The 16,827-nt window shown below is 44.6% G+C and overlaps 1 long non-coding RNA gene across 1 annotated transcript in view; it reads left to right on the top strand.

Moving 5' to 3' along the window:
• The first annotated feature begins 409 nt into the window (after positions 1-409).
• LOC143788590 (uncharacterized) overlaps positions 410-16,827 on the top strand; it is a 134,266-nt gene continuing 117,848 nt past the window's right edge. The window contains exon 1 of the long non-coding RNA XR_013218675.1: positions 410-471. This is a non-coding gene — a long non-coding RNA (uncharacterized LOC143788590). The remainder of the gene's footprint in view (positions 472-16,827) is intronic.

Below are 16,827 nucleotides of genomic sequence, written 5' to 3' on the forward strand. Positions count from 1 at the left end.
GTTGGACATCTAATGGGTGAGCTGACCTTTTTATTTTCTATGTTCCTATTAGATAAGAAATATCCTAACTGTAGTAATGAAATGAAGAATATTTTAAGAATAACACTACACACTATTCCCAGTATATACTAATGATTTGTCAGGCACTACCACCATATGATGAAAGGCATCTCAGCACTGATCTGATTGGGAACTAATAAAAATCAGCACTGAAATCCGAAAATAAAACCCTTATCATCTTTCTTTCATTTAGACCTGATTACAAGGGGATTATAATGCAATCACATTTATGTGTGAGATGTAGCTATGGGAACCAGTTTTAACTGTTTATCTCTCCAAAGATCTTAATTTAAGTTTGAACACTCTGATTCGTTTATATGTAAGACACCAAGGAGGCGCATTCAGAAGACACAGATGCTCACTTGTTCCTTGCGTTTAACTTCGTAATCTACCAGCCAATTTGTCTTTCAGGTAGGAAATTAATTTCTGATGACAATACCAGTGAGCAATACTTTAAAAGATCCTATCCTGGGAAACTCGTTAATACCTTATAATGGTCTGAAGTTATTTACTTTTACAAAGAAAAGAAAGGTTTTAGATTGACAAGAGTTTTCTTTGTCTTTATATTGTGAGCGCCAAAGATTTACAAAGCGGGAAACGTTTTTTAAAATCCTTTTTTGGATCTTTGAATCTTTCAATGAGTTTTCAATTACAAAATATTCATGAAATTTAAAAAATTGGATCATATTTTGTGCTGTTACATTAGTAAATAAGGGAATGCATTGATGATTTATGAACCCTAAAGGAGCTAAGCCTAAAGGGGCTGCTTGATCATTGGCAATAGCAAATCATGGCCTGTTGCTTTCAGGGCACCAGCGCACGGAGCTGATTTTTCGCATCGGATCTGCGGCTTTTCAGCACTAAAATCTGCTGAGGATATATGCAGATTTTGTAGCAGGTTTTATCACAGATTTTCTATGAATTCATGGAGTAATTGACATATAGTGGATTTCAAAATCCGCACCACAGGTTAATTTAAGCACAGAAATTTTCTGCAACGTGAACATGAAATTTTTGGAATCTCATCAACTTAGCTAGTGCTGTATTACAATGTGGAGGCTCCTGGCACAAATTTGTGGAAGAGATGAATAGCAAATGCTCTTCAAGTATATCTACAACTAAATGTGGAGATATTCTAGAAACAGCAGACCAAGTGTTTCGGCTCACCTGGTGAGGTGGATTCTCTAAAGGCTGAGTCACACATAACGATATCGTTAACGATATCGTTGCAACGTCACGCTTTTGGTGACGTAAGCAACGATCCCGCTAACGATCTCGTTATGTGTGACAGCGACCAACGATCAGGCCCCTGCTGGGAGATTGTTGGTCGATGGGAATGATCAGGACCTTTTTTTGGTCGCTGATCACCCGCTGTCATCGCTGGATCGGCGTGTGTGACGCCGATCCAGCGATGTGTTCACTTGTAACCAGGGTAAATATCGGGTTACTAAGTGCAGGGCCACGCTTAGTAGCCCAATATTTACCCTGGTTACCATTGTAAAAGTTAAAAAAAAAACAGTACATACTCACATTCTGATGTCTGTCACGTCCCCCGGCATCCACAGGGTTGACTGTGTCAGCGCCGGCCGTAAAGCAGAGCACAGCGGTGACGTCACCGCTGTTACTGCTGGCGCTGACACATTCAGTGCAGGGAAGCTCTCGGCAGCAGCGCGTGCATTACCAGCGCTCCTGCCGAAAGCAGTTTTAACCCTGTGGACGCCGGGGGACGTGACAGACATCAGAATGCGAGTATGTACTGTTTTTTTTTTAACTTTTACAATGGTAACCAGGGTAAATATCGGGTTACTAAGCGCGGCCCTGCACTTAGTAACCCGATGTTTACCCTGGTTACCCGGGTGCTGCAGGGGGACTTCGGCATCGTTGAAGACAGTTTCAACGATGCCAAAGTCGTTCCCCTGATCGTTGGTCGCTGGAGAGAGCTGTCTGTGTGACAGCTCCCCAGCGACCACACAACGACTTACCAACGATCACGGCCAGGTCGTATAGCTGGTCGTGATCGTTGGTAAGTTGTTTAGTGTAAAGGTACCTTAAGCCTTGGGTCCAGGTGGGAAAAACGGACCATGGGCGTTGGAGCGGCAAGTATGAAGGTACAGGGTAAGCATGAACTTAGCACACTCAGGATACTTGGGAACAGCATGATGACAAGAGGAACCGAGCAGGGCTTGAAGCAAGTTGAAGCACAGTGTACACAGAAGGTGGCATACACCAAGCAAAAGTTTTGAGTTTCAATCCTAAAACACAAGTGTGTATCCTAATGGGTCTAAAATAGGATTAGGGAGATGATGTCACTGAGCCATGTCAAGCAACCTGCAAAACGCAATGCAGAGCACAACAGAGAGCAGCGGACCGAGATGAAGGAAGCAGAGTGTGCCTAAAAGCATTCTGTGTGGAAGAACAATTCTCAGACAACATCTCTCAGACTGACAGGTTGCTTAAACAAGAGCGACCTGTCAGACAGAGACAGGAGGCAGACAATGGGTGGGAAACAAGGAGAGAGGCAGGAGAGCTGCAAGGACAGTGTCCAACATTGCTGCACTTGCATATCATTAGCATTCAATTTCAACTGTGGATTTCTCTGAAACAGCAGAACTGATTTCTACAAGAAAAGTAAAGAGCATTAACACATCATTGCATAAATGCCATTATTTTGGGGTATAAAATCCTGATTAAAAGTTTTGTTTAAAGAGGTTGTACTTTAACATTGATGGCCTATATTTAGGATAGGTCATCAATGTCTGAGTGGTGGGTGTGTGACATCCGGTACCCCAACTGATCAGCTATTCTAGGTGTTGGCAGCGGCCGGAAGTACTCAGTTATGGAGCTGCTCCGTAAGCTGATAGTGGCCGCAGCAGGGAACTGCACATCCGCCTCCTATTCAAATCAATATGGGGCGAATGTACAGTACCTGGGCGCAGCCACAATCAGTAAAATGAGCAGCTCCATAACTGAGTAGCTCCGACCGATCAGACATTGATGACCTATCCTAAAGATAGGTCATCCTTGTTAAACACACATATGATGCTGTATCTGCACCACAAGGGGAAGCAAAGAGCTTAGTTCATACCGTTCTGCTGTTGAGTTTAATCTGGGCCTATCACCAGGAAAAAAGTGGCCAAATTTTGTTTTTATTTAATTCTGCTGCTCCCATGAGTGTTCAATTTTATGGTTCCTGCTGTATAAACATTTTAATTTAATGGTAATTTTTATGGCCATAACCAGGGGTGTGATTCACAGAATTTTTTTTTTTTGCTGCTCTGCATTATTATTCCATGAGCTATAGCCCATTGATAAGGACCATAACAATTATCACTAGTTTAAAAGGCCTGTATTTTAGACTCATGTGGCTGAATTTAAAAAAAATACATAACACTCAGGGGAGCAGCAGGAAAAAATAGCAGTAAAAACTGTTCACTTTTGACCTGGTGACAGGTCCTGTATAGGTTTGTCTTCCGTAAGCTGCTTAGTTTCCACTAGTGGTGGCGGCTGCAGACAACAAGCATAATCAATAGTGATGAGCGAACGTGCTCGGATAGCGTCTTAGCCGAGCATACTCTGGTGTTATCCAAGCATCTGGGCGTGCTCGTATATTATGTTCGTGTCCCTGCGGCTGCATGATTTGTGGCTGTTAGACAGCCTGGACACATGCGGGGATTGCCTGTTTGTTAGGGAATTCCCACATGTGTTGAGGCTGTCTAACAGAGGCAAATCATGCAGCTGCAAAAACTCAAACATAATACACAAGCGCTCCCAGATGCTCGGATAAGACATTAAAAGGGCATGTTTGCTCATCACTAATAATCAACAGAGTATTTTGGATTTATTTGGATTAATATATTGTCAGTTTTTATGTTCTTTGAACTCTGATTTTGTATTTGATGTTTCTTATAGCTACTTGCAATAGCAACAGCTCATGGAAACAATAGGCATAGTTTACAAAATGAATGTAAACTTAAATTAAAAACTAATTAGTTCTGAAGTGATGCACACATTAGAGACCAATTGTCATGTATAATAGAACAAAGAAAAGAAAGAGGGACTATCACATGGTCTAAGTAAAATGTATAAACTTTATTGATACCAAAATAGTTAAAAATTATGTATAAATGTATCCAGGAAAGGAGGGAATAGGTGCAGAACAGGCAAATAACACACAAAGGGGCACAGGGGGCAGTCGATTGATGGTGATTGATGGTTATGTGATAAAAAATAACATCTGTCTATAGTGATAGTGATTGCAAACATAACAACCATGTATCACTAAATGACCTGACATCTAGACCATATGGTCAAATGTGTGAAGGTAAAACACAGACCCATATTGATAATGCAACAGAAAGAATAGCAGTAATTACATAGTAATGGCAATATTTAGCCAGAGTTGCACATGATTAATAATCACACATAGCAAGATATATACCTTGAAGATGTACAGGGAGACACAGATCCACAGCACCCACGTACCCACCCCTACGCATGTTTCGGAAGCATTTGTCAGGGGGCTACTTGTTTAGCATATTAATGCCCACCAAAATTATTGCAACTGGGAGCAAATGTGTTGACCAGGAAAGCAAAAAGGTTCAATCGGACAGTATGTCTGTGATGCTATTGCACAACGTCCTACAAGCACCATGCATGCTCATCCCATAAGCACCATGCACGCTCGTCACACAAGCATCACGCACACTCGCTCCACAAGCACCATGCACACTCATCCCACAAGAACCACACACACTTGTCCCACAAGCACCACGCACGCTCGTCCCATAAGCACTACGCACACATGTCCCACAAGCACCACACACACCTGCTCAACAAGCACCACGCACACTCGCCCCACAAGCACCACGCACGCTCGTCACACAAGCACCACGCACGCTCGCCCCACAAGCACCATGCACACTCATCTCACAAGCACCACACACGCACGTCCCACAAGCACCATGCACGCTCATACCCATAAGCACCACGCACACATGTCCCACAAGCACCACGCACACTCGTCCCACAAGCACCACGCATGCTCATCACACAAGCACCACGCATGCTCGTCCCACAAGCACCATGCATGCTCATCACACAAGCACCACGCACGCCCATCTCACAAGCACCACACACGCTCTTCCCATAAGCACCACGCACACTCGCCCCACAAGCACCATGCACGCTCGTCACACAAGCACCACGCACACTCGCCCCACAAGCACCATGCACACTCATCTCACAAGCACCACACACGCTCGTCCCACAAGCACCACGCACGCTCATACCCATAAGCACCACGCACACATGTCCCACAAGCACCACGCACACTCGTCCCACAAGCACCACGCATGCTCGTCACACAAGCACCACGCACGCTCGTCCCACAAGCACCATGCATGCTCATCACACAAGCACCACGCATGCTCATCTCACAAGCACCACACACGCTCGTCCCATAAGCACCATGCACACATGTCCCACAAGCACCACGCACGCTCTTCCCATAAGCACCACGCACACTCGCCCCACAAGCACCATGCACGCTCGTCACACAAGCACCACGCACGCTCGCCCCACAAGCACCATGCACACTCATCTCACAAGCACCACACACGCTCGTCCCACAAGCACCACGCACGCTCGTCCCATAAGCACCACGCACACATGTCCCACAAGCACCACGCACACTCGTCCCACAAGCACCACGCATGCTCATCACACAAGCACCACACACGCTGGTCTCACAAGCACCACGCACACTCGTCCCATAAGCACCACGCACACATGTCCCACAAGCACCACGCACGCTCGTCCCATAAGCACCACGCACACATGTCCCACAAGCACCATGCACGCTCTTCCCATAAGCACCACGCACACATGTCCCACAAGCACCACGCACACTCGTCCCACAAGCACCACGCACGCTCGTCACACAAGCACCACGCACGCTCATCCCACAAGCACCACGCACAATTTTGTATTTGATGTTTCTTATGGCTACTTGTGTAACATATTAATGCCCCCAGAAAATTGTTGCAACTGGGAGCAAAGGTGTTGACCAACAAAGGAAAAATTTCAATAGGACAGTAAGTCTGTAATGCTATTGCACAACAGTGCCTGTACATAATCAGCCAACACTCATTGATCTTCGGCTTACTTATGCCTTGAGGCTCATTCACATATCTCTGTCACCCATGAAAAAGTATGCAATGTTATTCATTTCTATTTCCATACACACAAATATCTCCTTGATGATCTCGGCCCAGGTCACGTATTTTTTTAAGGAGCTCATAATTTGACATTTCTGTTCTGCGGTTTCCAAGAATTGGTCAACCGCTTTTGAAGACCAATACTTATGTAATGTGCAAATGTTCTTCCATCACATGATACAGGTGGAGTACGTGACATGAAAACATTTGGAAGCAGATTATTTCTTTATCCACTTCTAAAATTGTAGTGAAGTAAAGGAGTTCCTTGAGCATAAGCAGGAATCGCTGTCATCTGATTTGCTGTTTACTTTTCTTAATCTAGTTTTGTAGTCATTGCCAAAATATCCTCTGTCCCTATTCTGTACCAACAGCACTAAAGTCTACTATAAAAGCATTTATTACAATAGGTGATCACTTACATCTTTCCTATAGTGTCTTAACAGCTGCATAGAGGAAAAAAATGACTTCAATAAAATTCATTGATATAAATACGATGAAAATATTAATATTTTAAAAGTAGATCAATATAAAAAGACCTCTGTTAAAGTAAAGCATGAACCATGGTTGTAATCTTAGTATTTTAGTAATGGTAAAAGGACATCCCTCCACATTAGATGCTCGATGTATTTCCATAGCTTTTGGTCATTCAGTTGTCAAACACATAATGGAGGAGAAACAGAGCTCATTTAATGACAATTTGGCAGAGGGATTTTGCTATTTAATCTGAGAGCAGCATAATGTAAGGGCAGAGATCCTGATTCCAGGGTTGTCAGTTGCTCAGCAGCTTGCTGTAATTTCAATATAATCAGTGTTTAATCGGCAGATTATCACTGTAGGACTAGGGGTCATGTGCACAGCAGTCCAGCTAGTCTATATAACCCCGCCCCGCCACTGATTGTCAGCTTGATGACAGTGTACACAGGAAGCTCCCAATCAGGAATGTGGGCGGGGTTATACAGAGCTCAGCAGCCATTTCAGTTCTACAGCAGACATAACAAGGATTTTATCAAAACTGCACAGAGCAAAACAAAGCCTAGTAAGTGACACATCCCTGGAATCAGGCTCTCAGATTCCATGGCAAAAACTTGCTGACCGATTCCCTTTACAGACAACTTAATCATGTAACTTTTTGGAATATTAATTTTAAAGTGGATTCACAGTTGACTGTATGCCATAAAGACTGGACATATAGACAACTACTACTAAAACACCCTACCACCATGCAAAATTTTGAAAGGTGGTGTCCTAATTTTTCTTTGTAAGGTATAGTTATTGCTTTATACTACTTTACAGACCTTACACTACTGCTGATAACCAAGGAGCAATTACAAAGGCAACCTGTGACGTTGTACCACATTGTACATGTAGTCTTTTCTGTGGGCTTCATGTTATAGAGCAGAACGAGCTGAGCAGTTTGCCACATATTTGGTGGGATAAGATTCTGTATAACTATTTTGTATATTCATTTAAATTCCTGCTTCTTCTATACCTAAGAGTCCAGTGGGAGGCCCCTACTTAGTGACGAACCGCTAGTTCTGTACAATCATACAGCATAGTTGTCAATATTTGAATGGGGCTGACTACCGGACTCCTATGCATAGTAACATAGTAACATAGTTATTAAGGTTGAAGGAAGACTTTAAGTCCATCTAGTTCAACCCATAGAAATAAAAGCAATTTAAATAAATGCATTACAAATTATTTTTCCAAAAAACATGATATCAGTCTAACCAGCACCATGTCTACTCTGACAGGTTACCATTAACCGCTTCACCACCGATGACATACAGTGGGGAAAATAAGTATTGGATACACTGCCGGCTTTGCATGTTTTCCCACCTACAAAGAATGGAGAGGTCTGTAATTTTTATCGTAAGTAGAATCTTAAAAGCAAATCCAGAAAATCACATAGTATGATTTTTACATAATTAATTTGCATTTTATTGCATGAAATAAGTATTTGATAAAATAGAAAAACAGAACTTACTGTTTTGTGCAGAAACCTTTGTTTTCAATTACAGAAGTCAGACTTTTCCTGTTGTTCTTGAGCAAGTTCACACACACTGCAGCAGGGATTTTGTACCACTCCTCCATACAGATCTTCTCTAGATCTTTCAGGCTTTCAGCTGTTGCTGGACAACATTGAGTTTCTGCTTCCTCCAAAGATTTTCTGTTGGGTTCAGGTCTGGAGACTGGATAGGCCACCCCAGGACCTTGAAATGATACTTACAGAGCCACTTCTTAGTTGCCCTAGCTGTGTGTCATTGTCATTCTGGAAGACCCAGTCATGACCTATCTTCAATGCACTTACTGAGGGAAGGAGGTTGTTGGCCAAAATCTCGCGATACATGATCCCATCCATCCTCCCTTTAATACAGTGCAGTTGTCCTGTCCCTTTTGCAGAAAAGCACTCCCAAAGTATGATGTTTCCCCCAAAATGCTTCACGGTTGGGACGTTGTTCTTGAGGTTGTACTCATCCTTCTTCTTCCTCCAAACAGAGCGAGTAGAGTTGATACAAAAAAGTCCTATTTTGGTCTCATCTGACCACATGACCTTCTCCCATGCCTCCTCTGGATCATCCAGATGGTCATTGGTGAACTTGAAATGGACCTGGACATGTGCTGGCATGAGTAGGGGGACCTTGTGTGCCCTGCAGGATTTTAATCCATGACAGTGTAGTGTGTTACTAATGGTTATGCTTGAGACTGTAGTCCCAGTTATCTTCAGGTCATTGACCAGGTCCTCCCATTTAGTTCTCGGATGATTCCTGACCTTTCTCAGAATCACCCTTACCTATATGGCGAGATCTTGCAAGGAGCCCAGACCGAGGAAAATTGACAGTCATTTCTTGTGTCTTCCATTTTCTAATAATTGTGCCAACAGTTGTTGCCTTCTCGGAAAGCTGTTTGCCTATTGTCCTGTAGCCCATCCCAGCCTTGTGCAAGTCTACAATTTTGTCCCTGGGGTCCTTGTACAGCTCTTTGATCTTGGCCACGGTGGAGAAGTGGGAATGTGATTGATTGTGTGGACAGGTGTCTTTTATACAGGTGTTCAAACAGGTGCAATTAATACAGATAATGAGTGTAGAGTAGGAGGGCTTCTTAAAGAAAAGCTAACAGGTCTGTGAGAGCCAGAATTCTTGCTGGTTGGTAGGTTGGTAGGTGATCAAATACTTAAATGCAATTTAATTATTTAAAAATCATACAATGCGATTTCCTGGTTTTTATTTTTAGATTCTGTCTCTCACAGCTGAAGTGTATGTACAATAAAAATTAACCCCTTTTCCCCCAAGGGTGGTTTGCATGTTAATGACCCGGCCAATTTTTACAATTCTGACCACTGTCCTTTTATGAGGTTATAACTCTGGAACGCTTCAGCGGATCCAGGTGATTCTGACATTGTTTTCTCGGGACATATTGTACTTCATGATAGTGGTAAAATTTCTTTGATATGACTTGTGTTTATTTGTGAAAAAAATGGAAATTTGGCAAAAATTTAGAAAATTTTGCAATTTTCCAAATTTTAATTTTCATGCCCTTAACCCCTTTCTGACATTGGACGTACTATCCCGTCGAGGTGGGGTGGGCCCGTATGACCACCGACAGGATAGTACGTCCAGCGCGATCGGCTGCGCTCACGGGGGGAGCACGGCGTATCGCGGCCGGGTGTCAGCTGACTATCGCAGCTAACATCCGGCACTATGTGCCAGGAGCGGTCACGGACCGCGTCCGGCACACTAACCCCCGGCACACCGCGATCAAACATGATCGCGGTGTGCCAGCAGTACAGGGAAGCATCGCGCAGGGAGGGGGCTCCCTGCGTGCTTCCCTGAGACCCCCGGAGCAACGCGATGTGATCGCGTTGCTGCGAGGGTCTCTTACCTCCTCCTCGCTGCAGGTGCCCGGATCAAAGATGGCCGTGGCATCCGGGTCCTGCAGGGAGGGAGGTGGCTTACCGAGTGCCTGCTCAGAGCAGGCGCTGGTAAGCCTGCAGCACTGTGCTGCGCAAACTGTCAGATCAGCGATCTGTGATGTCCCCCCTGGGACAAAGTAAAAGAGTTAAAAAAAAATTTCCACATGTGTAAAAAAATAAAAAATAAAAATTCCAAATTTCCAAATGCCAATCATAAAAATCCACTATAAAAAATGCTATAAAAGTAAATCAAACCCCCCTTCATCACCCCCTTAGTTAGGGAAAAATAATAAAATAAAAAAAATGTATTTATTTCCATTTTCCCATTAGGGTTAGGGCTAGGGTTAGGGTTAGGGCTAGGGTTAGGGTTAGGGCTAGGGTTAGGGTAAGGGCTAGGGTTAGGGCTAGGGTTAGGGCTAGGGTTAGGGCTAGGGTTAGGGTTAGGGCTAGGGTTAGGGCTAGGGTTAGGGTTAGGGTTGGGGATAGGGTTGGAGCTAGGGTTAGGGTTGGGGCTAAAGTTAGGGTTAGGTTTTGGGCTAAAGTTAGGGTTAGGGTTTGGATTACATTTACGGTTGGGATTAGGGTTGGGATTAGAGTTAGAGGTGTGTCAGGGTTAGGGGTGTGGTTAGGGTTACCGTTGGGATTAGGGTTAGGGGTGTGTTTGGATTAGAATTTCAGTTAGAATTGGGGAGTTTCCACTGTTTAGGCACATCAGGGGCTCTCCAAACGCGACATGGCGTCCGATCTCAATTCCAGCCAATTCTGCATTGAAAAAGTAAAACAGTGCTCCTTCCCTTCCGAGCTTTCCCGTGCGCCCAAACAGGGGTTTACACCAACATATGGGGCATCAGCGAACTCGGGACAAATTGGACAACAACTTTTGGGGTCCAAGTTCTCTTGTTACCCTTGGGAAAATATAAATTTGGGGGGCTAAAAATCATTTTTGTGGGAAGAAAAAGATTTTTTATTTTCACGGCTCTGCGTTGTAAATTGTAGTGAAACACTTGTGGGTTCAAAGTTCTCACAACACATCTAGATAAGTTCCTTGGGAGGTCTAGTTTCCAATATGGGGTCACTTTTGGGGGTTTCTACTGTTTGGGTACATCAGGGGCTCTGCAAATGCAACGTGACGCCTGCAGACCAATCCATCTAAGTCTGCATTCCAAATGGCGCTCCTTCCCTTCCGAGCTCTGCTATGCGCCCAAACAGTGGTTCCCCCCCACATATGGGATATCAGCATACTCAGGACAAATTGAACAACAACTTTTGGGGTCCAATTTCTCCTGTTACCGTTGGGAAAATACAAAACTGGGGGCTAAAAAATAATATTTATGGGAAAAAAATATTTTTTATTTTCACGGCTCTGCGTTATAAACTGTAGTGAAACACTTGGAGGTTCAAAGTTCTCACAACACATCTAGATAAGTTCCTTGGGAGGTCTAGTTTCCAATATGGGGTCACTTGTGGGGGGTTTCTACTGTTTCGGTACTGTTGTGAATTCTGCTCTTGGGCTCCCTCCGGTGGTTGTTAATGGTAGTGCAGTTGTCTTGGGGTTGTAATCCAGGGCAGGTGTTTCTGCTGATTGCAGCTCTACTAGGTATGTAGGTGTGCAGGATCCATTACTCCTGGCCAGTTGTCCATTGTTCTTGGAGGGATTGCATCTCTCTCTGGTTCCTCATGCTCTGCTGCCAATTCAGCTAAGATAAGTGTCTGGTTTTTTGTCTCTGTGCACACATGCAGTGTGCTTTGCAATTCAGTGCAATTCAATGTGTTTTTGTCCAGCTTAGACTTTGTTTGGATTTTCAGTCATGCTGGATTCTCAGGAGTTGCAGATATACTTGCTATGTCTTTAGTTAGATGTAGAATATTTGTATTTTCTGCTGTGGATATTTTTAGGATTTTAATACTGACCGCTTAGAATTCTGTCCTATCCTTTTCTATTTAGCTAGAAGTGCCTCTTTTGCTAAATTCTGTTTTTCTGCCTGCGTGTGTCTTTCCTCTTATACTCACAGTCAATATTTGTGGGGGGCTGCCTATCCTTTGGGGTTCTGCTCTGAGGCAAGATAGAATTCCCATTTCCACCTATAGGGGTATTTAGTCCTCCGGCTGTGTCGAGGTGTCTAGGACGTGTTAGGCACACCCCACGGCTACTTCTAGTTGCGGTATCAGTTTAGGGTTTGCGGTCAGTACAGATACCACTTACTCCTGAGAAAGTCTCTCATGCGGCTCCAAGGTCACCGGATCATAACAGTACAACTGGCCAACAATGAGTTAAATGCATCTCAGAAGAAGGGAAGAAAGGTGTTGAGCCATTTTTTTTCTGTAGCCTGTTTTTTCTTTCCTTCCCTCTTTTCCTCTGGGTGACTGAGGAGACTTGTGCTAGCATGGATGTTCAGGGATTATTTTCTCGTGTAGACCAGCTTGCTGCTAGGGTACAGGGTATTTCTGATTATATTGTTCAGACTTCGCTTTTAGAGCCTAGGATTCCTACTCCTGATTTGTTTTTTGGGGACAGGTCCAAATTTTTGAGTTTTAAAAACAACAGTAAACTGTTTTTTGCACTGAAACCTCGTTCCTCTGGTGATCTTATTCAGCAGGTTAAAATTGTCATCTCCCTGTTGCGTGGCGACCCTCAGGATTGGGCATTTTCACTGGAATCTGGGAATCCGGCCTTGCTTAATGTAGACGCCTTTTTTCAGGCTCTAGGATTATTATATGATGAACCAAATTCTGTGGATCAAGCGGAGAAGACCTTGTTGGCCCTGTCTCAGGGTCAAGAAGCGGCAGAATTGTATTGTCAGAAATTTAGAAAATGGTCTGTGCTGACTAAATGGAATGATGATGCTTTGGCTGCAATTTTCAGAAAGGGTCTTTCTGAATCTGTTAAAGATGTTATGGTGGGGTTTCCCACGCCTGTTGGTCTGAGTGATTCTACGTCTCTGGCCATTCAGATTGATCGGCGCTTGTGGGAGCGCAGAACTGTGCGCGCTGTGGCGTTGTCCTCAGAGCAGATGCCTGAGCCTATGCAGTGTAATAGGATTCTGTCTAGAACGGAACAACAAGGATTCAGACGTCAGAATAGGTTGTGTTTTTATTGTGGCGATGCTTCTCATGTCATTTCAGTCTGCCCTAAGCGTACAAAGAGAATCGCTAGTTCAGTTACCATCAGTACTGTACAACCTAAATTTCTGTTATCTGTGACCTTGATCTGCTCATTGTCGTCATTTTCTGTCATGGCGTTTGTGGATTCAGGCGCCGCTTTGAACTTAATGGACTTTGAATTTGCCAGGCGTTGTGGTTTCCCCTTGCAGTCTTTGCAGAACCCTATTCCTTTAAGGGGCATTGATGCTACACCTTTGGCTAAAAATAAACCCCAGTTTTGGACACAGATGACCATGTGCATGGCGCCAGCCCATCAGGAAGATTGTCGTTTTCTGGTGTTGCATAATTTGCATGATGCTATTGTGCTGGGTTTTCCATGGTTGCAGATACATAATCCTGTGTTGGATTGGAAGTCTATGTCTGTGACTAGTTGGGGTTGTCAGGGGGTTCATAATGACGTTCCTTTGATGTCAGTCTCTTCTTCCACCTCTTCTGAGGTTCCAGAGTTTTTGTCTGATTTTCAGGATGTATTCGATGAGCCCAAGTCCAGTTCCCTTCCACCGCATAGGGACTGTGATTGTGCTATTGACTTGATTCCAGGCTGTAAGTTTCCCAAGGGCCGACTTTTTAACCTGTCTGTGCCTGAACATACCGCTATGCGGAGTTATGTTAAGGAGTCTTTGGAGAAGGGGCATATTCGGCCATCTTCTTCACCATTGGGAGCGGGATTTTTTTTTGTTGCTAAGAAGGATGGCTCCTTGAGACCCTGTATTGATTACCGCCTCTTGAATAAGATCACGGTCAAGTTTCAATACCCTTTACCTTTGCTTTCCGATTTGTTTGCCAGAATTAAGGGGGCTAGTTGGTTTACTAAGATTGACCTTCGGGGGGCATATAACCTTGTTCGTATTAAGCAGGGTGATGAATGGAAAACTGCGTTTAATACGCCCGAAGGCCATTTTGAATACCTTGTGATGCCATTCGGACTCTCTAATGCTCCATCTGTTTTTCAGTCCTTCATGCATGATATCTTCCGGAATTATCTTGATAAATTCATGATTGTATATTTGGATGATATCTTGATTTTTTCCGATGATTGGGAGTCTCATGTGAAACAGGTCAGGATGGTGTTTCAGATCCTTCGTGATAACGCTTTGTTTGTGAAGGGGTCTAAGTGTCTCTTTGGAGTGCAGAAGGTTTCTTTTTTGGGCTTCATTTTTTCTCCCTCATCTATAGAGATGGATCCGGTTAAGGTTCAGGCCATATATGATTGGATTCAGCCCACATCCGTGAAGAGCCTTCAGAAATTTTGGGGCTTTGCTAATTTTTATCGCCGTTTCATTGCTAACTTCTCCAGTGTGGTTAAACCCCTGACCGATTTGACGAAGAAAGGCGCTGATGTAACGAATTGGTCCTCTGTGGCTGTTTCTGCCTTTCAGGAGCTTAAACGCCGATTCACTTCTGCCCCGGTGTTGCGTCAGCCGGATGTTTCTCTTCCATTTCAGGTTGAGGTTGACGCTTCTGAGATTGGGGCAGGGGCCGTTTTGTCTCAGAGGAATTCTGTTGGTTCCTTGATGAAACCGTGTGCCTTCTTTTCCCATAAGTTTTCACCTGCTGAATGCAATAATGATGTCGGCAATCGGGAGTTGTTGGCTATGAAGTAGGCGTTTGAGGAGTGGCGACATTGGCTTGAGGGAGCCAAGCACCATATTGTGGTCTTGACCGATCATAAAAATCTGATTTACCTCGAGTCTGCCAAACGGCTGAATCCTAGACAGGCTCGATGGTCCTTGTTTTTCTCCCGTTTTGATTTCGTGGTCTCATATCTTCCGGGTTCTAAGAATATTAAGGCTGATGCCCTCTCTAGGAGTTTTTTGCCTGATTCTCCTGAGGTACTGGAACCGGTCGGCATTCTGAAGGAAGGAGTGGTCCTTTCGGCCATTTCCCCTGATTTGCGATGGGTTCTGCAGGAATTTCAGGCTGACAAACCTGACCGCTGTCCAGTGGGCAAACTGTTTGTTCCTGACAGATGGACTAGTAGAGTGATTTCTGAGGTTCATTGTTCTGTGTTGGCAGGCCATCCTGGTATTTTTGGTACCAGAGATTTGGTTGGTAGGTCCTTTTGGTGGCCTTCTTTGTCGCGTGATGTGCGTTCTTTTGTGCAGTCCTGTGGGACTTGTGCGTGGGCCAAGCCTTGTTGTTCCCGTGCTAGCGGGTTGCTTTTGCCTTTGCCGGTCCCTGAGAGGCCCTGGACGCTTATTTCTATGGATTTTATTTCAGATCTTCCGGTTTCCCAGAGGATGTCGGTTATCTGGGTGGTTTGTGACCGGTTCTCTAAGATGGTTCATTTGGTGCCTTTGCCTAAATTGCCTTCCTCTTCTGATTTGGTTCCGTTGTTTTTTCAGCATGTGGTTCGTTTGCATGGTATTCCGGAGAATATTGTGTCCGACTGAGGTTCCCAGTTTGTTTCTAGGTTTTGGCGGGCCTTTTGTGCTAGGCTGGGCATTGATTTGTCTTTTTCTTCCGCATTTCATCCGCAGACAAATGGCCAGACCGAGCGAACTAATCAGACTTTGGAAACTTATTTGAGATGCTTTGTGTCTGCTGATCAGGATGATTGGGTGGCTTTCTTGCCATTGGCCGAGTTCGCCCTTAATAATCGGGCTAGTTCTGCTACCTTGGTTTCGCCCTTCTTTTGTAATTTTGGTTTTCATCCTCGTTTTTTTTCGGGGCAGGTTGAGCCTTCTGATTGTCCTGGTGTGGATTCTGTGGTTGACAGGTTGCAGCAGATTTGGGCTCATGTGGTGGACAATTTGGTGTTGTCTCAGGAGGAGGCTCAGCGTTTTGCTAACCGTCGTCGGTGTGTTGGTTCCTGGCAGCGGGTTGGGGATTTGGTCTGGTTGTCTTCCCATCATGTTCCTATGAAGGTTTCTTCCCCTAAGTTTAAGCCTTGGTTTATTGGTCCTTATAGGATTTCTGAGATTATCAATCCGGTGTCTTTTCGTTTGGCCCTTCCGGCCTCTTTTGCCATCCATAATGTTTTCCATAGATCTTTATTGCGGAAGTATGTGGTGCCCGTTGTTCCCTCTGTTGATCCTCCTGCTCCTGTGTTGGTTGATGGGGAGTTGGAGTATGAGAAGATTTTGGATTCTCGCCTTTCGAGGCGGAGGCTTCAGTACCTTGTCAAATGGAAGGGTTATGGCCAGGAGGATAATTCTTGGGTTTTTGCCTCTGATGTCCATGCTGCTGATTTGGTCCGTGCCTTTCATCTGGCTCGTCCTGATCGGCCTGGGGGCTCTGGTGAGGGTTCGGTGACCCCTCTTCAAGGGGGAGGTACTGTTGTGAATTCTGCTCTTGGGCTCCCTCCGGTGGTTGTTAATGGTAGTGCAGTTGTCTTGGGGTTGTAATCCAGGGCAGGTGTTTCTGCTGATTGCAGCTCTACTAGGTATTTAGGTGTGCAGGATCCATTACTCCTGGCCAGTTGTCCATTGTTCTTGGAGGGATTGCATCTCTCTGGTTCCTCATGCTCTGCTGCCA

The sequence above is a fragment of the Ranitomeya variabilis genome, chromosome 8, assembly GCF_051348905.1.
Source record: "Ranitomeya variabilis isolate aRanVar5 chromosome 8, aRanVar5.hap1, whole genome shotgun sequence".
Classification (NCBI taxonomy): Eukaryota; Metazoa; Chordata; class Amphibia; order Anura; family Dendrobatidae; genus Ranitomeya; species Ranitomeya variabilis.